Raw genomic sequence first — 7,237 nt, 5'->3', positions numbered from 1 at the left:
TTATTAATATTGTTATTATTATTATTATTATTATTATTATTATTATTATTATATTTTTTAATCATTACTATCATTTTTATTTATTTTATTATTATTATTATTATTATTATTATTATTATTATTATTATTATTATTATTATGATAGTTATTGGTGTTTTTATTATTATTATCCATGGGGAAGTACTGAGTGCAGGTGTAAAGTGAAGATTTATGTGTAAGTACAGGTGTGCCATCAACATGTGGGTGTTAAACTTGGGGAGGAGGAAGTCAATCCCACATTTCTATAAAACATCACATATCGTAAGTTAGTATATACTGTTTTTACAACTTGTAATATCAAGCAAGTGTGTTTATTTTTATTGACTAAACTAATATCTCTTAATATCTGTTTTTAACAAAATTCATCAGTTATTGTATTTATACAATTGGTTTTATATAATAGCGATATTTTTGTATTTCGTGTATTAATGTATTTAGTGCAATATTGATTTTATTTAGCATGTAAGTCAATGTTGCTATCATTATATTTAACATAATATTGAAGGATTTTTTAACATATCGGCCTTTTTTCACCGAGGCAGAATGACCCAAAAAAAGAATAACATTCATCTTCACTCATTCTATCACTATCTCCAACTCTCCTTCAGAGTTCGGGCACTGTACTCCCCACCTCCACTCCTCCTTCAGAGTGCAGACACTGTACTCCCCACCTCCACTCCTCCTTCAGAGTGCAGACACTGTACTTCCCACTTCCACTCCTCCTTCAGAGTTCAGGCACTGTACTTCCCACTTCCACTCCTCCTTCAGAGTGCAGACACTGTACTTCCCACTTCCACCCCTCCTTCAGAGTGCAGACACTGTACTTCCCACTTCCACTCCTCCTTCAGAGTTCAGGCACTGTACTTCCCACTTCCACCCCTCCTTCAGAGTGCAGACACTGTACTTCCCACTTCCACCCCTCCTTCAGAGTGCAGACACTGTACTTCCCACTTCCACCCCTCCTTCAGAGTGCAGACACTGTACTTCCCACTTCCACCCCTCCTTCAGAGTGCAGACACTGTACTTCCCACTTCCACTCCTCCTTCAGAGTTCGGACACTGTACTTCCCACTTCCACCCCTCCTTCAGAGTGCAGACACTGTACTTCCCACTTCCACCCCTCCTTCAGAGTTCGGACACTGTACTTCCCACTTCCACCCCTCCTTCAGAGTGCAGACACTGTACTTCCCACTTCCACCCCTCCTTCAGAGTTCGGGCACTGTACTTCCCACTTCCACTCCTCCTTCAGAGTTCGGGCACTGTACTTCCCACTTCCACTCCTCCTTCAGAGTGCAGACACTGTACTTCCCACTTCCACCCCTCCTTCAGAGTTCGGACACTGTACTTCCCACTTCCACCCCTCCTTCAGAGTGCAGACACTGTACTTCCCACTTCCACCCCTCCTTCAGAGTTCGGGCACTGTACTTCCCACTTCCACTCCTCCTTCAGAGTTCGGGCACTGTACTTCCCACTTCCACTCCTCCTTCAGAGTTCGGACACTGTACTTCCCACTTCCACTCCTCCTTCAGAGTTCGGACACTGTACTTCCCACTTCCACCCCTCCTTCAGAGTTCGGGCACTGTACTTCCCACTTCCACTCCTCCTTCAGAGTTCGGACACTGTACTTCCCACTTCCACTCCTCCTTCAGAGTTCGGACACTGTACTTCCCACTTCCACCCCTCCTTCAGAGTTCGGACACTGTACTTCCCACTTCCACTCCTCCTTCAGAGTTCGGACACTGTACTTCCCACTTCCACCCCTCCTTCAGAGTTCGGACACTGTACTTCCCACTTCCACTCCTCCTTCAGAGTTCGGACACTGTACTTCCCACTTCCACCCCTCCTTCAGAGTTCGGGCACTGTACTTCCCACTTCCACCCCTCCTTCAGAGTTCGGACACTGTACTTCCCACTTCCACTCCTCCTTCAGAGTTCGGACACTGTACTTCCCACTTCCACCCCTCCTTCAGAGTTCGGGCACTGTACTTCCCACTTCCACTCCTCCTTCAGAGTTCGGGCACTGTACTTCCCACTTCCACTCCTCCTTCAGAGTTCGGGCACTGTACTTCCCACTTCCACTCCTCCTTCAGAGTTCGGACACTGTACTTCCCACTTCCACTCCTCCTTCAGAGTTCGGGCACTGTACTTCCCACTTCCACTCCTCCTTCAGAGTTCGGACACTGTACTTCCCACTTCCACTCCTCCTTCAGAGTGCAGACACTGTACTTCCCACTTCCACCCCTCCTTCAGAGTTCGGGCACTGTACTTCCCACTTCCACTCCTCCTTCAGAGTTCGGACACTGTACTTCCCACTTCCACTCCTCCTTCAGAGTGCAGACACTGTACTTCCCACTTCCACCCCTCCTTCAGAGTTCGGGCACTGTACTTCCCACTTCCACCCCTCCTTCAGAGTTCGGGCACTGTACTTCCCACTTCCACCCCTCCTTCAGAGTGCAGACACTGTACTTCCCACTTCCACCCCTCCTTCAGAGTTCGGGCACTGTACTTCCCACTTCCACCCCTCCTTCAGAGTGCAGACACTGTACTTCCCACTTCCACCCCTCCTTCAGAGTTCGGACACTGTACTCCCCACCTCCACTCCTCCTTCAGAGTGCAGACACTGTACTTCCCACTTCCACCCCTCCTTCAGAGTGCAGACACTGTACTTCCCACCTCCACCCCTCCTTCAGAGTTCGGGCACTGTACTCCCCACCTCCACTCCTCCTTCAGAGTGCAGACACTGTACTTCCCACTTCCACCCCTCCTTCAGAGTGCAGACACTGTACTTCCCACCTCCACCCCTCCTTCAGAGTTCGGGCACTGTACTCCCCACCTCCACTCCTCCTTCAGAGTGCAGACACTGTACTTCCCACCTCCACCCCTCCTTCAGGGTGCAGGCACTGTACTTCTCACCTCCACCCCTCCTTCAGGGTGCAGGCACTGTACTCCCCACCTCCACCCCTCCTTCAGAGTGCAGGCACTGTACTCCCCACCTCCACCCTTCCTTCAGGGTGCAGGCACTGTACCCCCACCTCCACCCCTCCTTCAGGGTGCAGACACTGTACTTCCCACCTCCACCCCTCCTTCAGAGTTCGGGCACTGTACTTCTCACCTCCACCCCTCCTTCAGGGTGCAGGCACTGTACTCCCCACCTCCACCCTTCCTTCAGGGTGCAGGCACTGCACTCCCCACCTCCACCCCTCCTTCAGTGTTCCGGCACTGTACTCCCCACCTCCACCCCTCCTTCAGGGTGCAGGCACTGTACTCCCCACCTCCACCCCTCCTTCAGGGTGCAGGCACTGCACTCCCCACCTCCACCCCTCCTTCAGAGTGCAGGCACTGTACTCCCCACCTCCACCCCTCCTTCAGGGTGCAGGCACTGCACTCCCCACCTCCACTCCTCCTTCAGAGTGCAGGCACTGTACTCCCCACCTCCACCCCTCCTTCAGGGTGCAGGCACTGCACTCCCCACCTCCACCCCTCCTTCAGAGTGCAGGCACTGTACTCCCCACCTCCACCCCTCCTTCAGGGTGCAGGCACTGTACTCCCCACCTCCACCCCTCCTTCAGGGTGCATGCACTGTACTCCCCACCTCCACCCCTCCTTCAGAGTGTAGGCACTGTACCCCCACCTCCACTCCTCCTTCAGTGTGCATGCACTGTACTCCCCACCTCCACCCCTCCTTCAGGGTGCAGGCACTGTACCCCCCACCTCCACCCCTCCTTCAGGGTGCAGGCACTGTACTCCCCACCTCCACCTCTCCTTCAGGGTGCAGGCACTGTACTCCCCACCTCCACCCCTCCTTCAGAGTGCAGGCACTGTACTCCCCACCTCCACTCCTCCTTCAGAGTGCAGGCACTGTACTCCCCACCTCCACCCCTCCTTCAGAGTGTAGGCACTGTACCCCCACCTCCACTCCTCCTTCAGGGTGCAGGCACTGTACCCCCACCTCCACCCCTCCTTCAGGGTGCAGGCACTGTACCCCCACCTCCACCCCTCCTTCAGAGTGCAGGGACTGTACTCCCCACCTCCACCCCTCCTTCAGAGTGCAGGGACTGTACTCCCCACCTCCACCCCTCCTTCAGTGTGCATGCACTGTACTCCCCACCTCCACCCCTCCTTCAGGGTGCAGGCACTGTACCCCCACCTCCATCCCTCCTTCAGGGTGCAGGCACTGTACCCCCACCTCCACCCCTCCTTCAGAGTGCAGGCACTGTACCCCCCACCTCCACCCCTCCTTCAAGGTGCAGGCACTGTACTCCCCACCTCCACACCTCCTTCAGAGTGCAGGCACTGTACTCCCCACCACCACCCCTCCTTCAGGGTGCAGGCACTGTACCCCCCACCTCCACCCCTCCTTCAGAGTGTAGGCACTGTACCCCCACCTCCACCCCTCCTTCAGGGTGCAGGCACTGTACCCCCACCTCCACCCCTCCTTCAGAGAGCAGGCACTGTACCCCCCACCTCCACCCCTCCTTCAGGGTGCAGGCACTGTACCCCCCACCTCCACCCCTCCTTCAGAGTGCAGGCACTGTACTCCCCACCTCCACCTCTCCTTCAGGGTGCAGGCACTGTACCCCCACCTCCACCCCTCCTTCAGAGTGCAGGCACTGTACTCCCCACCTCCACCTCTCCTTCAGAGTGCAGGCACTGTACTCCCCACCTCCACCCCTCCTTCAGAGTGTAGGCACTGTACTCCCCACCTCCACCTCTCCTTCAGAGTGCAGGCACTGTACTCCCCACCTCCACCCCTTCTTCAGAGTGCAGGCGCTGTGCTCCCCACCTCCAGCCCTTCTTCAGAGTGCAGGCGCTGTACTCCCCACCTCCACCCCTTCTTCAGAGTGCAGGCGCTGTACTCCCCACCTCCACCCCTTCTTCAGAGTGCAGGCGCTGTACTCCCCACCTCCACCCCTTCTTCAGAGTGCAGGCGCTCTACTCCCCACCTCCAGCCTTCCTTCAGAGTGCAGGCGCTGTGCTCCCCACCTCCAGCTCTTCTTCAGAGTGCAGGCGCTCTACTCCCCACCTCCAGCCCTCCTTCAGAGTTTAGGCGCTGTACTCCCCACCTCCACCCCTCCTTCAGAGTGCAGGCACTGTACCCCCCACCTCCACCCCTCCTTCAGAGTGTAGGCACTGTACTCCCCACCTCCACCCCTCCTTCAGAGTGCAGGCACTGTACTCCCCACCTCCACCTCTCCTTCAGAGTGCAGGCACTGTACTCCCCACCTCCACCCCTCCTTCAGGGTGCAGGCACTGTACTCCCCACCTCCACCCCTCCTTCAGAGTGCAGGCACTGTACTCCCCACCTCCACCCCTCCTTCAGGGTGCAGGCACTGTACCCCCACCTCCACTCCTCCTTCAGGGTGCAGGCACTGTACCCCCCACCTCCACCCCTCCTTCAGGGTGCAGGCACTGTACTCCCCACCTCCACCCCTCCTTCAGGGCGCAGGCACTGTACCCCTTCAGGGCGCAGGCACTGTACCCCTTCAGGGCGCAGGCACTGTACCCCTTCAGGGCGCAGGCACTGTACCCCCACCTCCACCCCTCCTTCAGGGTGCAGGCACTGTACTCCTCACCTCCACCCCTCCTTCAGGGTGCAGGCACTGTACCCCCACCTCCACCCCTTCTTCAGGGTGCAGGCACTGTACCCCCCCCCCTCCACCCCTCCTTCAGGCTGCAGGCACTGTACCCCCCACCTCCACCCCTCCTTCAGGGTGCAGGCACTGTACCCCCACCTCCACCCCTCCCTCAGGGTGCAGGCACTGTACTCCTCACCTCCACCCCTCCTTCAGGGTGCAGGCACTGTACCCCCCACCTCCACCCCTCCTTCAGGGTGCAGGCACTGTACTCCCCACCTCCACCCCTCCTTCAGGGTGCAGGCACTGTACTCCCCACCTCCACCCCTCCTTCAGGGTGCAGGCACTGTACTCCCCACCTCCACCCCTCCTTCAGGGTGCAGGCACTGTACTCCCCACCTCCACCCCTCCTTCAGGGTGCAGGCACTGTACTCCCCACCTCCACCCCTCCTTCAGGGTGCAGGCACTGTACTTCCCACCTCCACCCCTCCTTCAGGGTGCAGACACTGTACTTCCCACCTCCACCCCTCCTTCAGGGTGCAGGCACTGTACTTCCCACCTCCACCCCTCCTTCAGGGTGCAGGCACTGTACTTCCCACCTCCACCCCTCCTTCAGGGTGCAGGCACTGTACTCCTCACCTCCAGGACGTAAGTGTATTCATTAAACATTGTTACAAATGAATTAAATAGCAAAACAGATAATTACAAAAAATGTGGTATTCGGTGCAAAGAGTATAATACTTGTACTCAAGTAGGGATTTCAGAATACTTAACCAAGGAAGTCCAGTCGGAATTCCAAAAGATAACTGCTTAGATCTTAACTCCCTAATAACTCTGATTCTAGGGAATAATAGTGTACGAAGACAGAAGCAGGGATAATGTTCGTGTGTAAACTAAGAAAACCAGAAGCAGGGATAATCTTCGTGTGTAAACTAAGAAAACCAGAAGCAGGGATAATGTTCGTGTGTAAACTAAGGAAACCAGAAGCAGGGATAATGTTCGTGTGTAAACTAAGAAAACCAGAAGCAGGGATAATGTTCGTGTGTAAACTAAGAAAACCAGAAGCAGGGATAATGTTCGTGTGTAAACTAAGAAAACCAGAAGCAGGGATAATCTTCGTGTGTAAACTAAGAAAACCAGAACCAAGGATAATCTTCGTGTGTAAACAATAAGAAACCCAAACGCTCTGACAGTTTTCCTGAGTAAACACAAAGATAACCAGAAGTTGAAATCATCTCCCTATGCGAAAGTCAAGACTGCAAAAGCTTCAGACAGACTTTGAATTTTATGCTCTAAGCCATACAAGGCTTTATACTGTATTGTACTCTATGAGGAAGTGGTTCACCCATGACAGATAATCGGGTTTGATTTAAGTAATGAAAAAACAGCTGTAATTCAATAACTCAAGTATCCTTTGCTAACACCAAAACACCTTCCATGTGTTTATAGAAATCATGAAGATGGAGTGAAAAAAAAACCCAGCTGGGAACTACTACAATTTGAAATTAATGTGAAGCAGAGAAAGTGTAATATTCAACATGACAATTGAGCAAAATGGCATTAATTACATAATTAATTTCTAAGAATCTTTCAGCCAAGCGTGTGCTAGCTGAAAAAAAAATATTTA

The sequence above is a fragment of the Cherax quadricarinatus genome, chromosome 55 (assembly GCF_038502225.1).
Source record: "Cherax quadricarinatus isolate ZL_2023a chromosome 55, ASM3850222v1, whole genome shotgun sequence".
NCBI lineage: Eukaryota > Metazoa > Arthropoda > Malacostraca > Decapoda > Parastacidae > Cherax > Cherax quadricarinatus.
This window is presented reverse-complemented; position numbering follows the sequence as displayed.